Source organism: Lepus europaeus, chromosome 5 (assembly GCF_033115175.1).
Source record: "Lepus europaeus isolate LE1 chromosome 5, mLepTim1.pri, whole genome shotgun sequence".
NCBI lineage: Eukaryota > Metazoa > Chordata > Mammalia > Lagomorpha > Leporidae > Lepus > Lepus europaeus.
The window spans coordinates 142,364,552-142,388,158 of NC_084831.1; the positions used below are offsets into that span (position 1 = coordinate 142,364,552).

At 41.9% G+C, this 23,607-nt stretch overlaps 1 pseudogene; it reads left to right on the forward strand.

Annotated features, from left to right (window-relative positions):
• The first annotated feature begins 801 nt into the window (after positions 1-801).
• On the forward strand, positions 802-1,337 carry LOC133759282 (ras-related protein Rap-1b-like; annotated as a pseudogene).
• Positions 1,338-23,607: the final 22,270 nt, after the last annotated feature.

Genomic DNA, 23,607 nt, shown 5'->3' on the forward strand with positions numbered 1-23,607 from the left:
ACAGTAACCAAATTAATCTTTCACAGCTACTTATTGAGGAAGCAATGATTTTATCTGAGGAGGTGAAGCAAAGGAAATGTCTTTAATCGGAGAACAGAAAATCCTGCTCTTTGTGGGCTTACAAGTTACCAGGGAGGCAGACTAAACAGTTAAATTATGTAATTATTATGATGTCAACATACTCAAGGGGATGCACTATGAGACAGTATTACAGGGTGACCTATTCACTCTGCAGGTCTCAGAACGTCTTCTCTGGTTCTACAGCTTAACCTCATAATCTGTACAGACTGTACTCACTGAACATGGGCTGAGGTAATCAGACTTTCCCTGAGTTAGGAAAGACTGCCGAGACAGGAAGACTGGAGTGCCTAGAACATAGTGAACTGAGGGAAGCTGTAGCTTTAGGCTAGGTCCTCCAAGGGCTCTTGGATCTTGACATAGATTCCTCACGAAATACAATTTATAATCTTAGGGCATTAGAGGTTTCAAACAGGAGTTGATATGCAAATAATACTTTAAGGACTTTAAGGCAAGTACTTTGGTTGCTGTGCACAGAATGGATAAGAATCCATCAAAAAATGGGCATCAATTAGGAGCCTATAATTTTAGTTTAGGTGAAAGACTCAGGCTGCTTTGGAAAAGGAGGTAGTAGTAAAGGGGGGGGACAAATGGAGAGTCAGGCTTGTAAACCAGCCGGAGCCATGGCACCAGGAGCAGTGACCCAGAGGGAGCACAGGGCAATGCCAGCTGTGGGGACCCGGTGACAGTGTGACAGGTACTACATGTTAGCAAGTTTGCAGCATGCATGAATATAAACTAGTCATTCTTGGAAAGTCTGCTCTGACTGCACAGTTTCTTCAAGGAATTTTTGGTGATAAATATGATCCTAGATAGAGGATTCTTACAGAAAGCAAGTTGAAATAAACACACAACGGTGTATGCTAGAAATCTTGGATACTGCAGGAACAGGACGATGTACATGAAAGATGGACAAGGCTCTGCATTGGCTATTCCACCATAGCACAATCAACATTTAATGATTTACAAGATCTCAGAGCATAGATTCTTTAATTTGAAGACAGTGGTGATGTTCCAATGAATCTGGTTTGTAGCAAGTATTACTTGGGAGATGAAAGAGTTGAAGGAAAGAACGAGGTCAAAATCTAACAAGTCGATGGAACAACTGTGCATTCTTAGAACCTTCTGCAAAATCAAAAATAAATGTTAATGAGATCTTCTATGACCCTGTGCAGCAAGTTAACAGAAAAACCCCGGTGCCTGGGAAGGCCTGTGAAAAGTTACCATGTCAGCTGCTGAAGATATTAAATGTGCTGTAGCTGTGAGCCAGGTCTGAAGAACTGTCACTCAATTCAACAGTGCCGGCATTCTAACTTTGTTAAAACTACCAGCATCTTACATGGACTTCCTTGTGATGGCATCCTGTAAGAGGCAGATGAAAACTATTCTATCAGTTTGCACATTAGAGTCACTTGCCTGTTTCACAGAACAGATTTTAACTTGTAGCCCTAGAGCAGGTAGCTGGTAAAAACAGAGGCTTCATGCAGAATTACGGCTAAGAGCCATTCTTCATCCACCAATGTTGCCCTTGTATGAGATTGGTGTACTGTATACCTTAATACGTCCTATACTTTGTATTGGAGAGTACAATAATGTAAATCCTAAAAGCGCCACTATTTTAGCATAATAAAAAAAAGTCCAAAGAGCTCCTATATAGACTACTCCAGATAAGTGTGCTTCTTTGCTACTTTAAGCTTATTGTAATTTTTTAAAAGAAATTCAAGGTCACTATCATGGTATTGTACAAAATAAGTGTTTTGATTAACAGCAATATAGCTGTTTTAATTTTTAAAAAATCTGTGGAGACAGTGATCTTGTCTTTAAAATATGATAATCCTTTCAGTATAATGTCTTATATTAAAGATGCTTATTATCTGCTGGGAAGGAAATGTCCAGACTTTTCAGATCTGCTTAATAAATGTTTATTTTTTTATTTACATAGGGAATCATGTTTGCAGTTGTATGTACAGTGGGATCTACAACAAGAAGTGTATTTTTTCAAACAATTTTTTAATGTTTTACCAGTTTTTGTAAATCATTTCTAGACTTGGGCAGCTGTAGATTCTCACTGTGAATTCCTTGCTTGCTCATGCATAAGTGCATTCAAAATACCAAATACATAGGCATAGTGCTTTTGCCTCATTGTGATGGTTTCACATGTGTAACGTGCTCAATGGTGGATGAGGGCTGTGGAAGTGAATGTGGGAAGTGACTTTAATCATGTGTAATTGGACGCAAGGCTTAATTTGCTGTAATTATTGCTGTTTTATTTAACAGTCTTGTTGCTTTGTATGTATTAACATTTGGATGTAAAAATTGTGTGTCTATACAATAGGGAGCTGCAGTATTTAAATTGACCAACCTAATGTTACAACTACTTTGAGGTGGCCAAATGACAACTAAAAGCCTTAATTAAAGTGGTGCAATTTTATTTAACTTAGCATTAGTAAGTCAATAAATTCGGATTGCCATTGCAAAGAAACATAAAGAGGGAGATAAACGGACATAGTCAAGATCTTGCCTGTGGATAGAGACATGACAGGACCTGGTGATGGATTGCATGGGGCAGTAAGTGACAGTGAGGAGAGGAAGATGATTCCAGGTTTTGGGTTGGAGCACTTTATTCATGGAGATGACTGAGACTTGAGAGGAACAAGGTGGGTATTCTTACATGGAGGGGATTCTCTACTCTCCTTCAATAAATAAACACCTGGACTGCAGCCTTTTAAAGACAGTATTTTGAAAGATAAACATGTTAAACCAAATAAAAATGAAAGGGCTAGGGGTTAGCATTACAGCATAGTTGGTAAACCTGCTGCCTGTGATGCCAGCATCCCATATGAGTGCCATTTTGTGTTCTGGCTGCTCCATTTCCTATCCAGCTCCCTGCTGATGGCCTGGGAAAAGAAGTGGAAGATGGCCCAAGTCCTTGGGCCCCTGCTACCCACATGAGAAACTTGGAGGAAGCCCCTGGCTTCTGGCTGTGGCTTGGTCCAGCCTTGGCTGTTGTGGTCATTTGGGGAGTGAAGCAGCAGATGGAAGATTCTCTCTCTCTCCCCCTCTCTCTGTCTCCTCCTCTCACTCTGTTACTCTGACTTTCAAATAAGTAAATACATCTCTAAAAAAAAGTGAAAGTTATTAAGAATGAGTAATACAATTGTTGATGATATAGTCTTGCTTCTTATATTGCCAAATATATCTTAGAAGGAAAAAAATATCTGGGCCTTATTTGCTTTTTAATGACAGTTTTGGTCTTTGACAAAACAATTAGGCAGATGTTTTTATCAACTAAAACTCTTCTGGAGTTACCAGTAGATAGTTTATATAGCAGGTATGTTCTCATGGCTCTTCAGAATAAGAAAGTGACAGCATCAATAAAGCTCCAAATAAAGCCAGTGACATCCCCTGGACAGTGGTTGATGAATGTGGGAGGAGACAGCAGTGTTTTTTGGTTAGAAAACTTGTTGATAGTTGTTACCCTTAGCATATACAATTTATAGAAAGCATTAGACACGCTGATGTAGAAAAAAGGAATGCAAGGGAAAAGTAGTGAAACCTTTTCCAGTGCTCAAGTTATGTACCATGTTATCTGTTGTAAGAGTGAAAGAATTTAAGTCTTTGAAGAAAAGCATATCTGAGACTGAAAAGTGCATGAGGAGCTTCAATGTTGTTCATAACGTACACATTTGGTACATGTGAGAAGTTGCTTAAACTGTAATATTGACTTATTTGAAAACAAAAGCATTATTATATTTGCAATGTAGAAGTTTAAAGAGGACTCCCTAATGGCCAACAGACACTCGAATAAGTGCTGAGGATCACTAGCCATCAGGAAAATGCAATTCAAAACACAGTGAGGTTTCATATCACCCCACTTAGAATGGCTCTCACACAGAAATAAATAAACAACACATGCTGGAAAGGATGTGGGGGAATAGGTACCCTAATCCACTGTTGGTGGGTATGTAAACTAGTGCAGCCACTGTGGAAGAGAGTGTGGAGATACCTCAGAAATCTGAGTATAGGCCTACCATACGACCCAGCCATCCCTCTGCTGGAAATTTATGTAAACCAAAAAAGTCAGTATATAAAAGAGTCATGTGTACCCCCACATTCACTGCAGCTCAATTCATAGTAGTGAAGGTATGGAATCAAGCCAGATGTCTATCAACTGATAACTGGATAAAGAGACTATGGTATATATATACACTATGGAATACTACTTGTCTGTAAGAAAAATAAAGTAAAATGCTTGGTTTGCAGCAAAATGGATGCAACTGAAAACCATTAAACTTAGTGAAATAAGCCAGTCCCCAAAAGACAGATATCATATGTCTTCCCTGATCTGTGGTAACTAACAGAGACCAAACATGTAATGTATTGGAGTGAAATGGACATTTGAGATTTGATGATTGTTTATAGCTCTTGTCTCTACTGTTGAGGAACAGTGTTTTTTTTTTTTTCTTCATACTATTTCTTGAGCTCTTTACTTAGTGGAAGTTAACCTTATGAGTATAAAGTATACTGAAAATAGATCTTTGTAAAAATTGAGAGTGGGAAAAGGAAAGGGAGGAGGAATAAGGGTTGGAGCATGGGCGAGAGGGAGGGTAGGGTGGGAAATATCTCTATGTTCCTAAATCTGTATTTACAAAATACATGAAACTTGTATACCTTAAATAAAATTTTAAAAAGAGGAGGACTCCCAATCATTCCTCCATGAGAATGAATGGATTTAGTCAGCAATTCTTGTTCCTAGATGCTGTTGAGATCTGATTTCTATGGGTTAGAGGAGATATCATTTTTAGGAATTGGGAGGAGACAGAGTAGGCAATTGAGAGTAGTCAGAAAAACTACATTTGAGCTGAGATGGAAAAGAGAATAAAATAGAAGTTTTTTTTTTTTTTTAAAGAAAACAAATCAGATTGTCTCCCTTCTAAGGCATCCCTGCATCCACTTAGAGGTTAGCCTAATAACATGTTACGCTTAGAAAATATTTGTTGAAGTGAAAAAAATGTAGATGAAGTTCCAAGAGGTACTTTGGCTTGTTTTGACCCAAGAATTGACCCCAAATCATAGTGGCCTAGACAAGTAGACTCCTGTGCTGGCTCTTTCCCTAGGCTCCTCTGAGCATTCTGGAATTTCAGAATTGCCCTGGAAGAAACCCAGCCAGCAAGACTCCATGGTCATCATTAATGGGACAGAAGAGGTTTGTTGATATTGGCAGTGAGTGGAGGTGGGGAGAAAGTTCTTCTCTCCTGCCTATGTGGTGGAGCACATGTGCAATCAAATCCTTTGCTTGGCATCTTTGATTTTTCTTTAGGGCTATGTTTGATTGAAGTATTTCATTACCTGGCTCACAGAGAACCATTGGAAAATTTTTGCTGAGAGAACTTACAGGAGGTGCTTTCTGATTCGTAGAAAATAAAGGTTTTTAGAAATACCTAATAAATGGAAAGCATTAGAAAAAAATTTTCCACTTTTCCTGCGGAACTTCTCAGAAATAGATATATATGTTTAGCTTTCTGTCATTCTAGCTATCTATATATCTATCATCGCTCTATTTACTACTACCTTTCTAAATGTATCCCTACAGATAGAATGGATATGGCATATGGGAGCTATTCTTAGATAAAAATAGAATTTGTTTTTACCTGAGTAAGAAAGACTGGACTTAGCATGAATGGATTTGTGGATGATTCCAGGGGTGGTAAATTTAGGAAGGAAGATTAAAACTCAGTATTTTACGTGTGTTGTGTTTGAGGTATCTATCAGACAACAAGGAAAGAATGTTTGTGCAGAATGTGGGGGAGAGGCAACATATGTTTGGTCATCTCTACATATGGATAGAAGTTAAAGCTGGAATGAATAAGATGAGATAACAGGATAACATAAAGATGGGAGAGCTTTGAAGACAGAGTCCTCATGCAGTCTGAAATTCTGGTCATGGAAATGAATACATGAGGCTAAGAAGGAGTGGGCAGCTTGGAGAACTGAGAGATGTGCTTCCTGGAGTCAGGTGAAAACAGCGTTTCAGGAAAATGTGAGGTGTGGATGATGTCAAATGCTGAGTTAAGTTAGATCATCCAGAGAAATGATAATTTGATTTGATGATGTGAGATTGGCCTTGAGAAGTGTGTCTTTGATTTCATTGTAGAGATAACAGTCTAAAGGGTATCAACTGAAGAATTGTTGGCTCTCTTATGCTGAGCCTTGATATAAAAGCACATGGGCAACCAGGGAAGAAATTGCAGAAGCATGTGAGCTTAAGAGGAATAACATTATTTTTTTAAAAGATAGAAACATCTTTGTATGCTCATGAAAGTGAGCCACATGCAGGGAAAATTGACATGAAAGAGGTGTCAAGTTGCTATAGTGATATGGTAGACTTGAAAGGATTGTGTTTAGGATACAAGTGGAAGGAGGTGTGTCTTTAGATACAAGCAAACAAACTATCAAAATAGTATTCTTGGGGCTGACACTGTGGCATAATGGGTTAAGCCTTCACCTGTAGCTCTGGCATCTCATATGGGCAAAAGTTCATGTCCTGGCTGCTCTTCTTCCAAACCAGCTCTCTGCTTGTAACCTGGGAAAGCAGTGGAAGATGGCCCAAGTGCTGGGGCCCCTGCACCCATGCAGGAGACCCAGAAGAAGCTCGTGGCTTCTGGATTTGTATTGGCCCAGTTTCAGCTATTGTGTCTGTTTGGGGAATGAACCAGCAGATAGAAGACATTCTCTCTGTCTCTCCCTCTCTGTCTATAACTCTGCCTCTCAAATAAATAAATAAAATATTTTAAAAAGTGATGGTCTTCCAGGAAAGAGGGAGATTTACTGAGGGGACTGTAATGTCTGTAACAATTGCAGGTAGCTAATAATAAAGGAAAGAGCTCCCAGAACTGGGTTTCTCACATCGGTAGGTAGAGATGATGTTCTAAAAGCCCAGTGAGGAGCGGGGAGGATGCTCACTCCGTTTTCCAGTCAACTGGGTCAAAGGATTTGAAGGAACAGGCTGAAGGGGATGCAGCATCCAAAAGGCTCAGTCTGGCTTAAGAGAAGACTTTGCTGATGATCTTGGGTACTGGAAGGCAGAGTGAAGTGATTTGTAGAATATGGAAGGAGATGTGTGAAGCTAAATAGGGCAAGTGTCTAGTTGATGAGGAATTGCTGTGACTCAGTGTTAATGTGTATAAGATGAAGAGCATGGTAAGAGCATTTCCCACACTGCAGAGTCAGGCAGGGTTCTGTGCAACTCCAGTCCCACCAGCCTGAGGGTGGTGTGGAGTGTGGGGGAGGGTAGTGGCATGCAATGCTCTGTGGGAATTCCATGGCTACTCTGGCAAGCAGGACTTCCTCATCGAGTTTGATTGGCCACGTACAATGGAAGCTCTTCCTTTAGGTGAGAGACACCAGCAGCTTATAGAATTTGTTATTTCTCATTTCACTGATGAGGAAACCGAGCAACAGTGAAGTTCTTATAAACTACCATTGTTAATGGAATCAGATTCTGACTTTGCCTGCACTCTTAAGATTTTTTTAAAAAGATCTGATTTATTTTAAAGTGTGAGTACCAGGGATAGAGGGAGACAGAGATAGAGATCTTCCATCTACTGGTTCACCTCTTGAAAGATTCCCATGGTCTCAATTTGGCCAGGCTGAAGCCAAGAACCTGGAACCTCATCCAGGTCTACCACATTGGTTTCAGGGGCCCAAGCACTTGGGCCATCTTCTGTTGCCTTTCCAGGTATATTGGCAAGGAGCTGATTTGGGAGTGGGGCAGCCAGAACTCGAATTGGTACTCCAATTTGGGACACTGGCATTGGAAGTAGGGGCTTAACCCACTGTGCCATAATGTTGACTCCCACACTCTTAATCTTAGTGTTGCATCTTGGGTGCCAAAATTCTTTTGTCCAACAAAGTCTATTATGGATAACCAAAAACAAACATTAAAATGTACTTAAAGAAAAGAAAGACAATGTATGTAACAGAAAGAAATGAAAAAAAAAAAAAAACTCTCCTTAATGTTACAGGCTTGTTTCTATATTTTGATGGTATTTTTCCATTCTTAGTTAAGAGTGAGGGATAAAGGTAATTGGAAGTTATGTGTCTTGGTTAGATCTTGTTGAGTGATAGGAGTCTATTTAGGGTTATTGGTTTGAGAACTGGTCATTTTGTTGGATAGACCTCAAAATATTACTATTTGTAGATTGCTTATTTTGCACTATGGTATTTCTTTTTTAAGATTTTTTTTTTATTTATTTGAAAGACAGAGTTACAGAGAGAGGTAGAGACAGAGAGAGAGGTCTTCCATTCGATGGTTCACTCCCCAGATGGCCACAATGGCCAGAGTTGCGCCAATCTGACGCCAGTAGCAAGGAGATTCTTCTGGGTCTCCCCCGTGGGTGCAAGGGCCCAAGGACTTGGGCCATTTTCTGCTGCTATCCCAGGCCATAGCAGAGAGCCAGATTGCAAGAGAAGTAGCCGGGACTCGAACCGGCACCCATATGGGATGCTGGCACTTCAGGTCAGGGCTTTAACCTGCTGTGCCACAGCGTCGGCCCCAAAACTATATTATTTCTATTTGGAAGATCCACCTGCCTCCTGGCCTGAAGGTATCAATTTGGCCACAGGTATCCTAAGATCCAAGCAAGGGAAATAAACTAAGGCAGCCTCTTTCTGATGTTTAGTTCCAAAAATCAAGCCTTTGCTTTTAGCCCCTTGCTAAAACTTCAACTGTTCTGGAACTCCTGAGCCCTGAGCCTCCACCTAAGTAATTGTATTAGAGACATCTTGTGACCCACTTTAAATCCTCTCCATCTACTGTTATTCTGGCCACTGCTATGATGACAAAACCCATGCAGGTATTTCCAGTCTCACTTACAGTTACACCCTGGCAAAACCTGGATAGCAAATCTTGGCCCTGTATTTGAGCTTCTCTGGTGCTTCTGAGTGGAAAGTCAATAGACACTGGTACATGTGCCATCTGCACCAAGAGGGACATGGATATCACTGGTCAATGGTAGCTGGAGGTGATAGAAATATCCCCCAGGGTAGTTGTTCTGAGATTCATTTCCTACAAGTTCTACAATGTCCTATGAGATGAAGCAACCAGTGACAGCATGGCCAATACGATATAGTATGATAACCATCTCCCCATACGATATCTATTCACAGACTGGGCAATAGGAGAAGCATCCCATGGTTATTCACAGACTGGGCAATAGGAGAAGCATCCCATGGCGGTTCTCCCCCTTCACTTTTCATTTCCAGTGTTCCTTCATTCTCGTTCCTAAACAAACTGTGCCTGCCTAAGCCCTTGTCTCAAGCCCTACTTGAAGAATTATGTGTTTGTGTATATGTGTGAATTTTGACTGACTGGGTCAGGGGATAGGGCAATCTGGGCTTCTGAGTACTCTTTTTACAAACTTTCTCCCATCTCTTGTTTTTGTTCCTATCCTCAGTCCTACTTTCAGCATTACCTGGGGTGTTCAATTCCTAGGGCTTTTTCACAGTTCAGTGGTGTGAATCGCCTTGTGTTTTATTGCTTTCCTTCTCTGCAGGAGATTAGGTTTCTGCTTTTTCCATTCTAATGTATTATTTACCACCCATGCATCTGCTTGGTCTTGTCTAGAATTTTGTTGATATCTTGGCATCTGTCACCATCTCCTCAATTGTCCTCCTTGCCCTTGTGGGTTCATATGTAGCATCATGCATTGGCTTTCTTTTTAATTTTCTTTAAAAAGATTTATTTATTTATTTATTAGAGAGAGAGAGAGAGAGAAAGACAGACAGAGAGAGAGAGAGAGAGAGAGAGAGAGAGATTTCATCCAGTGATTCACTCCCCAGATATCTGCAGTGGCCGGAGCTGGGCTAATCTGAAGCCAGGTGTCAGGAGTTTCTTCTGGGTCTCCCATGTGCATGCAAGGGCCCAAGAACTTGAGCTATCCCCTACTACATACCGTGCATGTTATCAGGGAGCTGCATCGGAAGTGGAGCAGCCAGGAATCAAACTGATGCCCATATGGGATGCTGGTGTTGCAGGTGGCGGCTTTACCGGCTAAGCCACTACACCAGCCCTGGCTTTCCTTTTAGAGGGGTTTCTAGGGAGATTGCCTAGAGATGAGCATGCATCTTCCATGTCATCCTCATCCAGAGCTCAACATTTCCTTTGGGCCGTCATGTGACATAAAGAGCAGGAAAGCCTGAGCTTTAGTTCTGTGCAACTCATAATTAATGGTAAGACTGGGGGCGAGATAAAAGAAATGCCTCCAAGCTTCAGTTTCCTCATCTGTAAAATTAGCTTTGTGAATTGATCTCTAAGATCCCTTCTAGCTCTAAAGTGCTATTGATTATTTACCCTCTATCTCTGACCCTCAGAGAAAGTCACAGAACTACCAGTGCCCAATATCTGACGGCAAAGTTTGATTAATCTGTTGGTTTAGAGACCACATTCTGCACTTGCCTGGATTGATTAGATTTTCATCTTTTCAGGCCCTGGAGACTGATGGTATTAACTCTGCAGACTATTTCACATTCAACATGTTTTTCTTTCTCTAGAATTCACTTGAAATTTCCTCTCCTATGACACACTCAGAAAGCTTTGTAAAGCCTTGGCTCTGATTGTACAGGAACTTACAGCCTTTCACATTCACTTTTTCTTCCTTTGTCTAAGCTTCCTTATTGTCTAAGATGGATTGGGTTAGAGAAGCTAAAAATGGATCCTAAATCCATGGCTTCCTATACAAACACACACACACACACACACGGACAGATAGCAGTGGGAATCTTTTAGCTGTCATAAGGTCCTAAATTCTCCCATGTGTGGTCAAGTGTATTTGCATGCTGGGGTGGGAATGGGGCTGTGTAGCTTCTCTTTACCTCATCTCTCTTTTTTTTTTTTGACAGGCAGAGTGGACAGTGAGAGAGAGAGAGACAGAGAGAAAGGTCTTCCTTTTCCATTGGTTCACCCCCCAATGGCTGCTGCAGCTGGCGCACTACGGCCAGCACACCGCACTGATCTGAAACCAGGAGCCAGGTGCTTCTCCTGGACTCCCATGCAGGTGCAGGGCCCAAGCACTTGGGCCATCCTCCACTGCACTCCTGGGCCACAGCAGGGAGCTGGACTGGAAGAGGAGCAACCAGGACAGAATCCGGCGCCCCGACTGGGACTAGAACCCGGGGTGCTGGCGCCTCAGGCAGAGGATTAGCCTATTGAGCTGCAGCCTACCTCATCTCTTAAAACCCCGCCCTTGTTATCCTCACTCTCCTTTTTCCTCCCCTAAAATGATTTGACATCTGCTGTATGGCAGGTTTTAGAAATCATTTTGAATTCTTATCTGAATTAAAAGACACAAGCCATCACAGAAGGGGTAGTATTTGGCTATGCCAAACCAGCTGGAATCCAAGTGTCTTCTATTCAACCTTCCAAGTCAGCTCAAATATCACTTCCTCTGTAAAGAATTCCTTAATTGTCCCAGACAAGGTTAGACATTCCTTCCCTTTTTTGCTCCTAAATTACCTTTTAATTCTATTGGCAATATATGCATGTTTACAATAGAATTAATAGGACCTTGAATTTATAATCACTAATGAGAAACTGATTTTAAAACAAGATTCTTGCCAGTGCCCATAGCTGGGCACAGAAAAAGTGTCGCAACACTGATGATAGATTTTTAGAATATTAGGGTCCTGATCCTCAGAGAAGGTTAAAACACTCTCTGTGTGTTTTGTTGACACCAGTACAAAAGCTACTCATGATAGACCTTTGGGAGGGACTGGGAGGTAATGACCTCCAAATAGTAAATTCAGTGAGATTTATTTTTGAGAAAAATTTCTCTTTCTACCTCTGATCCAATATTAGCATTCAGCTCCTTTCCTTGCTTTCTAGAATAAAATAAATATGTATTTACTATTTATCCCCTCAAAGGAGAAGGGGCATCACCATAGTTTATAAAGAACAGTAGGTGATATATATAGGCATTGCTTAGAGAATGAAATAAAACAGTTTGTGTCAACTTTAGTTCATTTTCTTTATCTAGCCCATATAAGAAAGTGAGATTGAGGAACAAAATTCCTTTGGGGAAGATTTTCAGACTGATGGAGCATTTTCCCTACACAATGCCCCCTTACCACACCCTTGTGGGCAGGAATGGGTATTTTATTCCTTCCTTAACAATTAATGAAGGTCAATTCAAGAAAACCACATAGAGGCTTCACAGGTTTCCACTGGAGTGTGCAGAACCTACAGTCTGGTGTCTGATTATTTCCTGGGTGAACTTCAGGTGAGAGGATGTGGCTGGAGCACCTTTGACAGCAAAGCCAACAGAAGTGGCTTCTTAGAGCAACTGCTGTTTTCTCAGACAGCAGGGCAATGCTGCCTGGTTTCTGAACATTTCCTTTATGGGAGATGCCTGGGAATTGTGGTCCAGTTGATTTATTCCAAGAGGAACCACCAGAGGGGAAGAGGAATCCCAAGAAAGGTGACCTATAGTTGATCAAGGACAAAGCGGAAGGTTGAAGGGCACCAGTTTAGAAGAGGCATTGCTTAGCTGTAAGCATACAATTGTAGCTCCTGGATGAAGAATCTAGATAAACACACAAAACCTAGTAATACACACAGATACTGAATGAGAGAGAGAGAGAGAGAGAGAGAGACAGAGAGAGACAGAGAGACAGAGACAGAGATTGCTTTAGATTACACTAGAGGTAGCAGCATCAAAACAGCAACTCTACCTACCATGTAGAGCTAAAACACTTGTTCTCCCCTGTGACCTTTAATCCATTTCCAAATCTGGAAAATATAAGAATTGGAAACCGGTGAGCTAAGGAAAAGAAGTGGCTTGAAGAAAAAACAGGCAGTGAACATGTTTCCTGCAAGGTGCCACAGTGCTTGGTGGGATGGTGCTGCAGCTTGTCCTCCTCAGCTCCTTCATGCCTCCTTTATTCTACTTTTATTGACATCCTTGTCTTTTTTTAAAGATTTATTTTACTTATTTGAAAGACAGAGTTACAGAGAGAGGTAGAGACAAAGAGGGAGGTCTTCCATCCAATGGTTCACCCCCAAATTGGCCACAACAGCTGGAGCTGTGCCGATCCAAAGCCAGGAGCAAGGAGCTTCCTCTGGGTCTCCCACGTGAGTGCAGGGGCCCAAGGACTTGGGTCATTCCTACACTGCTTTCCCAGGCCACAGCAAGAGCTGGATCGGAAGTGGAACAGCCGGGACTTGAACTGGTGCTCATATGGGATGCTGGTGCTTCAGGCCAGGGCTTTAACCCACTGCACCACTGCGCCGGCCCCACATTCTTGTCTTTTTATATCTTGCACCCTGAGTGCCTTTTTTGCTCCATTCCCATGCTCACTCTCCACCTTCTGAATTCAGCTGTGGCACATGTCTAATATGAATCCATTCCTAGACAACTTCCATCTCTGAAATCCTGCACCTGCAGTGAGCACCAGCCTGTCTAAGGAGGGGATGCAAGGAAAATTGCTCCCTGCAGCATGTTGGGCAAGAGGAGGGGAAAGCTTGCCTGTGGCTGGAAGCTAGCTTCATTGTCAGCAGAGGGTCCCCCAGGCACGTGCGGCACAGGTCTGTATCTGCCAAGCTCTATTTGAGTGCTATAGTGATTAGTAGTAGCATGATCCCAAACGAAGCGTGCAGCATTCTTGTCCAGATCAGACTCTGGGAGAACTTCAGTCAGGCTCTCCTCTGGGGACCTGTTTCTGTGTATATAGTCTTCCCACTTACCACCAGCTGCCAGGCTGGGATTCAGAAGTAGTGTCTGGTGCCCAAGGAGCTACAATGGGTAAAGAATGTGGCACTTCTGTTTATTCATACAAATAGTTCAGTTCCACTTTTGCAAAATTAGATGCAAATGGAGTCACTCAGCCATCACCAAGAATGAAATCTTGTCCTTTACGACAACACGGATGGAAGTGGAGGGGATGCTGTGAGGTGATCCTCATCAGGCACAGAAAGATAAATCACGCATGGTCTCACTAACAAGGAGAAGCCAGAAAAGCAGATCTCGAGGAGGTAGAGACTGGAACAGGGGTCACTGTAGCCTGGCAGGGGTCGAGGGGGATAGAAGAAGGTTGGGAAATGTGTGTCAGAATGCAGCTAGACTGGTGGGATAAGTTGCAGTCTTCTGCAGAACACAAGGTGACTAGTTGACAACAGTTTATTGTATAGTTTATACAGAACCAAAAGGGAGGGGCAGAACATTTCCCAATACAAAGATGCACTGAATATTTAAGGAGGGAGGAAATGCTAATTATTCCGGCTTGATCATGACACATTGAAATACATATATAGAGGGGCCGGCGCTGTGGCTTAGTGTGTAAAGCTGCTGCCTGCAGTGCTGGCACCCCATATGGACGCCGGTTTGAGTCCTGGCTGCTCCACTTCAGATCCAGCTCTCTGCTGCGGCCTGGGAAAGCAGTAGACAATGGCCCAAGCTGCACCCTGCGTGGGAGACCCAGAAGAAGCTCCTGGCTCCTGGCTTCGGATCCGCACAGCTCCAGCTGTTGCAGCCAATTGAGGAGTAAACCAGTGGATGGGAGACCTCTCTCTCTCTCTTTCTCTCTCTCTCTCTCTCCCTCTGCCTCTCCTTCTTTCTCTGTGTAACTCTGACTTTCAAATAAATAAATAAATCTTTAAAAAATGCATATATTGATTTATCACGGTGTACTCCATAAAAATGTAAAATTGTTATGTGTCAGTTTAAAAACTAGGCATGGTTGACATGATTCTAAACTGATGCTTTTCAAACATCAGGGTGAATGGGCATCACTTGGGAAGCTTATTCAGATGCAATTCTTGGGGCTCACCTCAGTGTAAGCTGAGGGTAGGCCCTGGGAATATGTCTCACAAGAAGTCTTCCAGGTGATGCAATACATGGCCCCAGATCACCAGGTATACCACTGGATGCTGATCAATCTCCATTTTATTGAAAGCTGAGTGCAGGCTTTATCTTTCCTGTGTTTTTCCCTGCAAGTGTTATATAATTAAAGCTAAGCCTGTGGGTGAGCAGTTCTAGAGGAGCAGGGGACCAAGGTTGCAATTAAGGTTTTCTGCATTAGCATGACAACAGATTATTTCAGCCTGCAGAGAGGCAGGTGGGGACTCAGTCTAACAATGGGCAGAGTGGCCTGTGAGTCACTCTCCTGTCTCTCTAAATGTTTGCCCACACGGAAGGTTTGCTCCATCACTTGTAATGATGCTGTGACATTGTGCTTCCTACTTGGCACTGCCCACTGAGTAATTTCTAGAACCCAGAAGATGATGAAAGTAATTAGGTTTGTTTTTTCATTATTGTTGGGTGATTCAAATGTGGTTGTTTGTTTGTCATTCCTGATTTCTGGAAAGTGTGCTGGTCTGGCACATTCACACGTGGAAGCCGGAGGATGTTTACAGTTTCTCTGCAAGACAACTTCTTTCAAAGCTGTTTTTCTTTTTGCACACTGCAGATATTAGAAATAGAAACCATTACCCCATTTGAAACTGGAGTAAACCCTCTGAGTGTGGAAGAATTTAAGCAGTTTAGAAATAAACCCACTCTCTTTATTTTTAGGATAGGAGGCAACCTTTCCAACAGGTTGAATTAAAAACTAAACAAACGCTGTGGTGATTATGTTCCTTAGTGGCACAGATTTTTCCTAGAACACTTATTAAATGGATGACATGAATGCTAGATTTGCATGGGAAGTATATGCTGTCTGATAGGTGCTAATGTGATTTGAATTGTGTTGTCTCAAGCGATAGGTATTTCTAGATGATTTACCAATTATACACATACTTCAAAAGTTCATGGGAAAATAGAATTAAAAGATAAAGTTTATCTTTGTATAAAGTTTTGAAATCCATTTTTTCATAACATACATGTTTCACAAACTTTTTGAATAATCCTTTTATACTTCATCTTACTCTATAGTGTTATAATCTGTAGCCTCTAGAACAGAGCGAGGCAGACCAGCCTGCTGTGGGACTGATATTGTGCATTTATCTTCATAAGTTGTTGTGGCTAAATGACCCTGTTTACTCATTCAATGTATGTTTGTAAATCACTCCAAGCCAGATAGGGTTCTAAACACTGAAAACCTGACAATGAACAAACAGAACACATCCATGCAGTGAAGTTCTGGCTTGACTCCTAAGCCCTTTCTCTGCTGGTTTCGGAGTGACTTTGGAAAAGCAGACAGATTTCCTGGACCTGAATTCCTCATCTGTCCACTGGGTTTACTGTGCTACTAGGAGGCTCAGAATCTACTCCTCTGGAGACTGATTCAGAATGGATGGATTTTGTCCATTAGAAATACAATGTTACCCACAAACGTAATTTCAAATTTTCTGGCAGCCACATCTTCTAAAAAATAAGGAAATACGTGAGCTTAATTCTAATATCTCTTCTTTGATCTCATATGTGTGAAATTAAACTCTTTCAACATGAAATCAATGTAAAAGTAATGATGAGATGTTTTGGCGCCTTTCTTTGTACTAAGCCTTCAAAATCGAGTGTGCATTTTATACTTCACAGAATCTAGTGTGTTTTTTTCCAACACTCAATGTGGAGTGGTTGCATTGCCTGTGGTGAGTGGTCACCATATTGAACAGTACATAGCCCTGGAGTCTGTGAATCTACCAGGTGGCCCAGTTGGCTCTGATAATGGGGTAGATGTGGGTAACACTTGAGCAGGTACTCTCTAGAACTCCCAGTTCTAATATTCTGCTAGAGTACTGTGGGGGTGCAGAAGTAGATCTACTGGTCACTTGGTGATTAATGCACATTCATAGAATCATACTGCAAAACCCTCAGCTTCCACAAGGCCAGTCCCAGCCACTGTAGGCATCTGGAGAGTGAGCAATGGCTGTGGGCTCTTCTTCTCCTATCTGTTTTTCTCTCTCTCTGTTTCCGAAATAAATATCTTTTGAAAATGAAAATGTTTGTGGAAAATGGAATTGAAAGAGATTTATTTTAGTGCAAAAAATTAAATATATTTATGTATATTTTCCATAATGTACTTCTTCCATGAACTTGTGAAGGCTCCTGGCATTTTAGAACATCAGCTTCCTAACTTGTTTTACTCTCCCAGTGTCATTCCCCTCCTGCTCTCTGCTTTTCAGCTGACAGTCAGAGCTTCGTGAGAGAGACATAATGGTGCTGGAGACGATTGCAGAAGAGAATTTTAAATGATCAAGGGGATAAGGAGGATGCCTGATGAGGATAAACTACAAAGAACAAAAGTCTTCAAGCTAGAAAAAGAGGCTGAAAAGCGAGGGTGATCAAAGTCTGTAAAACCATGAAGTAAATGGAAATGCTGAACATGAACATTGTGAAATGTAAAAATAGCACAACAACAGGGACTGGTGGATAACTTGAAATACTTTACTTTAGGACAAATGATGAAAAAACCAATACTTCGGGCAGCAGATACAGGAGTTAGAGAATTAATTCCCCATGGTGTAGTAAAGGATGTAATGCAGACAGAATCAAATAATGTTTTGATCTGAGCCTTAACTTTTTATAACATCCTAAAACAGGTGCAGACATTGTGGTGCAATGGGTTAAACTGCCACTTGAGATGCTCACATCCAATATCCGAGTGCCTGGGATTGGATTCCACCCCTGCCTTCTGATCCAGCTTCCTGCCAATGCACCTAGGACACAGCAGAAGTTGGCTCAAGTATTCTCTTTTCAGGTCAGTAGGGCTTTGCAAACAACCACCTTAAAAAAAAGATTTTATTTATTTATTTATTTATTTTAAAGTCAGAAATACAGAGAAAGAGGGAGAGAGAGAGCAATCTTCCATCTGCTGGTTCACTCCCCACGTGGCTGCTCCAGCCAGAGCTGGGCCAAGCAGGAGCTTCCAAGTCTCTCACATGGATGGAAGTGGCCCAAGAACTTGGGCCATCTTCAGCTGTTTTCCCAGGCACATTACCAGGGAGCTGGATTGGCAATGGGGTAGTCAGGACTTGAACTAGAACCTATATAGATGCCAGTGTCACAGGTGGCAGCTTTACTCGCTACACCACAAGCCCAGCCCCAACAACCACCTTTCCAATTGTTGCCTAGTGTGCAAAGTAAGCCAGAATTTAGCAATGTATTTCTTGCACTTAACTGAGATAACTTAAATAAGTCACCCTGGACTGAAACATCAAAAGGACCAATAATATGCAAAAATGTTCCAAGCTTTGTCTTTGGAGATGTAATGTTGGAAAAAAAAAATGATTCTGTGAGACTTCAGAGGATCAGCTTACATCTACATGTGTTTTTGCTATAGTCCACTTGTAGCATGTTGCACCTTCTGTTTTCTCCATTACAGTTGTCCTCCTTGCTTATCTCTCCATTTGGACCATGTTCTGTGGTCCTCAATGTGTTCCTTAAAGTAGAATAAACTGTGCTGCAGTACAGGCAAGCCGGGGAATCTCAGTCCTTTGACTTATAAACACTGTACTTCTCTCTCACAGCACTGTCTGATGTAGGTTGAGTGCATCTCCTGCCAGATGGACCTACAGGCTCTGCTTTGTGGCTTTCTTGAGAGCAGTGACGTGTGAACCCGTTTCCGTACTGTATCTCCACCATCTAAGATGGTGAGGGAGGGGGAGGCAAGGCAGGGGAGAGGCCAGAGAAGATATATATGCTTGCCAACCTTGGACAGCTAGGGATACCTGATTCCAGTTCATCTTCCAACACTGAGAATTCATCAGATTACCTCATCCAAACGCCATGGGTCTGGGAATGAAGGAGCTTATGTGGACACTTGGTGAGCAGAAATGCTCTCCATGGTGTGTCCCCTGCCCCTGTTACCCTTTGAGAAAATTTTCCTAAGAACTCTCACATGGGTCTCCCTCAGCAAGACTTGTCCTAGTTATTGACAATTGTCTTGGTTCATGGACTGGACTCTAAGGTCTTCAGGTAAGGAGACTGCTGATGTCTTCCGCTGTATGATACTACCATGGCTTTCAACCTTTGCCTACACCTTCCCCATTTTTTTCTATTCATGGTGCTTGGCATAATTATTTGCTCACCATAGGTGGTTAACATAGGCTAGATGTTATACTTAATTGGACGTAGAGAGTTGGAGGTTACTTTGATCGTGTGGACAGGAAAGGAAATCACAATTTAACAATTTAGATAAATGGGAAGAAGCATGGCATCATAGCTGAGTGTAAGTGCACTAGCTTTTTAAAAATACCTACATTAAATACTTATATATTTTAAATACCTAGCTTATTTGTTTTGAATTTATTTTCAATTTAAAATAATTTTTAAAAATTTAATTAGCTATACTTAATTTTTCTAAATTTATTTTTATTAATTTTCAATATTTTTATAATTAAGAAATTTTAATGTGTGCTTCCTTTTGTCAACAGCATTTCCTAATCATACAAGCTGATTTTTCCTCTGGGTTTATTGTGTTTTATGACTATTCCTCCACGTCTTTGAGTGTTGTGCTCATAATTGGGAACTATGAATCCATACATTCACATAAATGATTACATGAAGGAAGTGAACCTGAGGGATCATAGTAAACATGACATGGGTTCAAATGTTTGTAGGTTTATGCTCATGTTATAGGCTGATAGATTGATGAAAATTAGCTTATTAAATGACCCCAAGGAGAAAAGTACAACTTACAGAGAGAGTTTTGGGTTCCATGTTCAGCAAAATGTTTAATGAGAAGTTTCCAAATATGAACTGGACTTATAAATTGCTATCCATGTGTAGGCAGAAGCTGATACATCTTGCCATGTGTGTGGTGAAGGATGTTCCAGCATCAGTCTCAGTGTAGGAACAGATGCCATAATTTGAGTTCCTCTCTGAGATTCGATTATTTCATCTTGTCTTTCTTTTGGTCTTAAATCAGCCAACTGAATTTGGTTTTCAGCATACACAGCATCATGAGGAACATAGTGTCCTTGTCAGGCTTTTGATATGGGACATGGTATGGGATGTAAAAGAAAATGCACCTGAGACAAATCATTGTCATTGGCCAGCACTCAGCTGTCTAAATCCCAATCCCACTGGTGCTCTGAGTCCCAGATTTGGCTCCTCCACATCCGAGGGTGCTGAGGACCTCAGTCAGCACTGTTCTCTCTTTACCATGGAGGACAGGATGTCCCCGAGGGTCATTAGGAGCCACACACGGGGCTTCACGTGTGATAATGCTATTGTCCCATATAAATGAAAAAGGCTTTGAGGGCATCAACTGTGCTCTTTCTATCCTGAGTAAACACCCCACCTACCCCTATGGCATAAAATGTAGACAAGGAAAGAGTGAATGCCCACAAACTGCTTCTGGATTTACTGACATCTCCAGGTGTGAACACACACACCCACCGTCCCCCTGAAACAAATACAGTTCATTTAGTGATGGCTCCTGAATTTCTGGAGTGTGATAGACCCTGTGCTAAGTATGGACACAACAAACAAAGTCCCCTGGAACATAGCACATGGTTGCAAAAACCAGCAATAAATAAATGAAGAAAAAAGAAGCAAGCTCATGGGATGGTAAACAGTATAGAATTTTAAAAGAAACATAGTGAGGCTGGTGCCATGATGAAGTAGGTTAATCCTCCACTTGTGGTGCCGGCATCCCATATGGGCACCGGTTCTAGTCCCGGCTGCTCCTCTTCCAATCCAGCTCTCTGCTATGTCCTGGAAAGGCAGTAAAATATGGCCCCAGTGCTTGGGCCTCTGCACCCACGTGGGAGATTGGGAAGAAGCTCCTGGCTCCTGGCTTAGGATTGGTGCAGCTCCAGCCCTTATGGCTATTTGGGGAGTGAACCAACGGAAGAAAGTCCTTTTTCTCTGTCTCTTCCTCTCACTGTCTGTAACTCTACCTCTCAAATAAAGAAATAAAATCTTAAAAACACATGTGGCAGTACCTGAGGGAGCATGCAAGGCTATGCCCAATGAAGTGAGTGGAAGGGGGATCCAGAAAACAAATGAGAAAGCATGTACCAGGTAAAGGATACAGTGGTGGTGAATATGCTTTGAGAAGAGTGCAGTCTTATAGTCTGAGGGCCAGCAAATACCTTCTTATAGAGGGAATAAACTAGAAAGATGGCAGAAACTGAAGTCAGAGATAGAGGCAGGGCTTCCAGGTCTTACAAACTCATTGGTCACTGATGCCAGTGAGAGGTGAAGTGAGTAGGAGAGAGGCATCGCCCTTTTGGTGCAGGACATATGAAAAACAGGGCAATAACAGGCAGGAGTGGCTGCAAGGAGAGCAGTTAAGAGGCTGCTGAAGCATCCATCAAGGACTTATGTGACTTTGGCTGGGTGGTAACAATGAAGAGGAGGGGATGATTGGATTCAGAATAGATGTTGAGAAGGTCAGAAGAACTTTCTTCTGGGTTGGATGTAGGTACGAGGGAAAACGATTCCAAGATTATACCTTCACTTTTGGTCTGAAAACCTGGGAGAATGATGATGCCACTTTCTCATGTCTGAGCAGATCTAGGTTCCCAGAATCTATTAGGCAACTGAAGTAAATCAAGCCTTAGCATGATCACCCACTAAGGTTGTAACCAATGATTGCTTTTGCCTCCTAACGACCTTCATGAAGTATTCTGAGGAGATCAAGCCCATTAGCTCTGGCAGGTAATTGATCTGGGGGAGGCAGGGTATGACTCAGGCTGGCAAAGCTCATCATTGGCAGTGGGTAGTGTGAAGGGAAATGCTGGCTTGAAACCAAGGTCAGGGATGGAAGGGCATGTCCATAGAGAAGGAGTCATATTGGCCTCTTTTTCTCATTTAGGACAACTTTTCATGCCATCCTGTAACTCATCACTTAGCAATGTTTCCAGAGTGACCACTATAAGCCAGGATGTCTTCCAGGTCCTATATCCACTTAATGAAAAGAACTTAGCCAGGGGTGTAAGAGGTCCAGTGAGAGGGTTCCATAATGGAGATCCGGAAAACCACAAGGGGTGGGCACACAGTCATTTATCTCAATTGTAGGAAAGAAGACACATTCCATCAAAGTTGGTAATAGCATCTGGATTGAAGATGAGCCAATTTGAAAAAAAAAAAAAAGGAAGAAAGAAAAAAGAGAATTTCACAAATAAGATTCCAATTGTTAAAAATGTATTGAGTAGAGCACAACCTTGTGAGACCTTGGAAATTAAGGAGAGGGTTATGGCCCATGATACAGGAAAGGGAGAATCTTAGGTCCCAGGAGGCAAGTCTGAGACTAGCGGAAATTGATGTTTGGTGATTGTTCTCTGGAAATAAGGCAGAAAATTTGTTTAAGGAGTGTATTGTTAAAATAGAGAAAGCAGCACAGTTATTTAGTCCCAAGAACTCTTTGGGAATTCTGTCTCCAAGAACATGGTTAGAGCTACAGTCTGAGGCTGGTGGTTAAATGTGTTCGGTCACAACACTGAGCAATTGCCATGGAATTGAGCCAAGACTCACCACAGTGAAAGTTTACTGTCGGTAAATGATAATGCTCAGAATTAGTAAGAGGGGCTGGTGCTGTGGTAAAGCAGGTAAAGCCACTGCCTGCAGTGCCACATCCCATACATGCGTTGGTTCAAGTCACGGCTGCTCCACTTCTGATCCAGTTCCTTGCTAATGCACCTGGAAAAGCAGCAGAAGGTGGCCCAATTCCTTGGACCCCTGCACACAAGCGGGAGACCCGGAAGAAGCTCCTGGTTCCTGGCTTTGGATTGGCCCAGCTCCAGCTGTTGCGGCCATCTGGGGAGTGAACCAGTAGATGGAAGATCTCTCTGTCTCTCTGTTTCTCTCTGCCTCTACATCTCTGTGACCCTTTGAAATAAATTAATAAATGTTTTAAAAATAATTAGTAAGAAATAAAACGCCACAATGAAGAATGGCATTTATAAAGATAGGACTTTCCTCCTCATTTAGAAATCACTGTTCCTAAAATCTCAGTCATAGGTAGCTTTGCCTTTGGGCTGGCCAGATGGTGCTGCCAATGGAAATTTGTGTAGACCAAGGTCAATGGTGTGGATCACAGACTATTAAGCACCGATGGCAAATACATAGTAAGGAGACCATATAGGAAAATGTGACAGTAGAAAGGATTAGAAAGAACAAGTCCATGGCTTGGTACAAGAGTCTGGAATACTCACATTTGCCTGGAGTCTTTCTGGATCCTGCTATTAAAAGAAATAACCTAATGTGCCTTCCATGATAGTTAATTTTATGTGTCAACTGTCTTGGACATGTTGCTGGGATATTTGGTCAAACTTTATTCTAGGTATTTCCATGAGGGTGTTTGAAGATGGGCTTTGAGAAAAGAAGGCTGCTCACCCTAAGAGAGTGGTCCTAATCCAATCTTTTGAAGCTTTTCATAGGATAAAAGCCAGACCTACCCTCAAGAGAGTTAGAATTCTTCCTGCCTATTGCTTTCTGGTTCTGTTAAAGCCTGCTGGACTTCAGACTCAAACTGGGGCATTGCCTCTGCAGAGTTTAGACTTGCCAGTTTCTATTAAATATATTTCTATTATATATCTACTTTATTAGATATAAGTCTAAGAACTATCTGCCATTTATCTTATATCTGTTC